Raw genomic sequence first — 3,111 nt, forward strand, 5'->3', positions numbered from 1 at the left:
ACACAGGAACAAACCCCAATTAGAAGGTCATAAGGATCAGTATGGTTGGGGAAAGCACAGATGGAGGGAGTAGATAATACCTAACAATGGGCCACAGCGGCATGTGGTCAAACTGCCTTGTGAGGCCAGAAATAAGCATTTTGTCACAGATAAGGCCGGATAAGGCAAGAGATAAACAGGAGTAATGGGTGCCGGTCTTAGGGAAGTGGAAGATGTAAACAGGGGAGGAGGAATGGGATAAAAAAATAGGAACCAATTTACATAAATATCGTGTATTCGTTGAATTCAGGGTGTGTGTGTCCCTGCCTTGTAGACAGTGGACATCGCACCCTCTTGCAAGGGTAAAATAAATGACATTACTGCTTCAGATCTTGTCTCAGACTGAAATTATTGAAGTGAGTGAGCTTTGTTTCTCACAGTACTTACACTGTTTGTAGCGTAAAGGGAATATTGCCTGTTAGAAATAAACCTAAATACACCAATCTTTTGTTGATTTGGTTTAACCATACCACAGAGCTTCATATGACCTATAATCAAACAAAATTGGACACCAAGCCACATAGGGAGATATCTGGAGATCAATGGTTTGGTGCAGGATTTAAGGGGCTTCTTGCAGTTATATTTAAAAATCCCAATATAATTCAGGAAGATGTCTAAAATAAGAAATGACATGAAGAAGATATCAGGGAAAATAATCATAATCTTGGTCACTTTGAATTCACACAGGGAATAATAATATTAGCTTGTTTGTGCTCTGAACAACCCAGCTATGTCACACTTCCCTACCATTTCATTGTGGCTCTACACTTTTCTTGTTCATCAGGTATTCAACCAATACTCTGACTGGCCCAACTGAACTTGTCTCTACCACACCCTTAGGCAGTGCCTTCAAATCAAACCACACGCTGCACCATTTTCTTCTCACATGGTGATTGTTTCTCTTATCATTTATATTAAATGCATCCTCTAGTTGTTGATTCTGCTGCCAGTGGGGATAATTTCTTTCTACCTGGACCCCCATGATTTTGAATATTCGTTTTCAAATATCATCTCAACTTCTGTCCAACTCCAGCTTCTCCAGGCTACCTATGTAATTGATGTCCCTTATTCTTAGAGTAGTTCTCCACTCACGTACAGCCTTTGTAAGTACCCTAACACTTTTTTTTAAAAACTGTTCACTGAAGTCAGAAAGAACTATTTGAAAACAGGGATTTACACGGCTGGCTACATGCTTTGACATCAAGGAATTTGGTACTTATTGTGAACCCTGTTTGTGTGCAATGGGTTCCAACAACGGACCAGCTTGGAGCTAAAAGGGCTGTTTACAAGTGAAGCCGATTTGTGTGGCCGCTTATCAATAGCAGGCTTGTAGTTGTCCCCTCCCAATCCTTTGGAACCATTCTAGAATTTAGGGAACTCCAGGAAATTGAAACCAATGGATTGATTGTTTCTGCAGCTCCCTTTTACAAGCCCACAGTGCACACTGAAAGGTCAGGATTGTCACCACATAGTCCATATCTCTTTAGTACGCTGATTTTTATTCTTTTAAAGAAAATGTACCATATCATTGGTTCCCTGTTATCTCTGGAACATAACTTGTGAATTTTACCATGGAAGTACTTGCAAAATATTTGTTCATAGTCTGTCATTTCCTTAATCCCTTTTTTAATTTCACCTCGCTCTGCATTTTAGGGGCCCACATTTCATCTCATCTCTTGCCATTTTCATAGTTATGTTCTAAAATGCTTTAATGCTGACTGCCCATCTGTCCTCACTTTCCCGTTCCTTGATTTGATTTATTATTGTCACATAAGCCTTAAGTACAGGGAAAAGTTTTGTTTTGCCTGCAGTGCAGGCAGGTCTTGACATACAAAGATCCTACGGTGATTGAACAGAAAGAGGAATATAAAGCTACAGCTGGTGGAGGGTGCTCTTGTCACTGGCCACCCGGGTGTTTTCCTATCTTCCTGGTGGTGGGAATTGAATAAAGATTCGTGCACTCTGTGTCTCTCACTGTGTCTCACAGCTGCACACACAAAATAAAAAGAGCAAGAAAAAAAGAAAAAAAAATGAAAAGACTGTCCAAAAAAAAAGAAAAAAAAAATATAAAGCTACAGCTACAAAGAAGGTGCACAACGAGCAAGATCAATGTTAGATTCAAAATTTGAGGGGTCCATTCAGAAGTCTAGTAGTAGCAGGAAAGCAGCTGTCCTTGAATCTGTTGGTACATGTTTAAGATTTTGCATGTTCTGCCCAACAGAACGGGTTGGAAGAGATGACAACCAGAGTTGGGAGCAGTTTTGAGGATGTTGGCTGCCTTTGCAAGGTATCAAGAAAAGTGTAGATGGAGTCAATGAATGGATGGTTGATTTGTGTGATGGTCTGGGCTGTGTTCATAATTTCCTGTAATTTCTTACAGTCCTGGGCAGAGCAGTTGCCATATCAAGCCATGATGCATCCAGAGAGAATGCTTTCTATGGTGCATCTGCAAAAATTGGGTCCTTGTTAATTTGCGGCCCTCCTTTGCAGAGATTTAAAATCCTTCCGACCTCAGGCTGTAATTTAGTGGACTCCTGTACAGTATCTGCCAGAAGCGTAGCCCGTGGCTCTTTGTCAGTGATTTGTACAACCAGGTGTGCCGAAGAGGATGAAGGAAGAAAACTAGCTTGGCTAATGCGTGAGTCTTCTGTTGGAACTGCCTCATTAATAAGGGTGGCAGCTCTAACCAAAGGGAAAAAGGGTAACTATATGCATCGCATAATTTGCTTGAAAATAGTGAGTGGAGAACACTGGTCCAAGTGTTGAATCAGGGGGTGGAGGCTGGATGATGTTCCACTATTCAAAGAGTTAACTCCTCTTAGAAATAATTCCATATATCTGCCTTCGTCTTAATCCCTTAAGATGTTTAAATCTGTAATTGGAATACAATTGCAAAAAAAGAATGAAAACTTCAATAATATTTTTGATGGTGGACTTGATTGCTAACTTTGTTGTGAGATGTGTATCCGACCTTTGGGCTTTGGTCTCCTGTACTTGACATAGTGGAACAAGCTTCTCCGTTTACACCACCAATTTCCCCATCTCATTTCTAGAGAATTACCTGCAACAGCC

Source organism: Chiloscyllium plagiosum, chromosome 37 (genome assembly GCF_004010195.1).
Source record: "Chiloscyllium plagiosum isolate BGI_BamShark_2017 chromosome 37, ASM401019v2, whole genome shotgun sequence".
NCBI lineage: Eukaryota > Metazoa > Chordata > Chondrichthyes > Orectolobiformes > Hemiscylliidae > Chiloscyllium > Chiloscyllium plagiosum.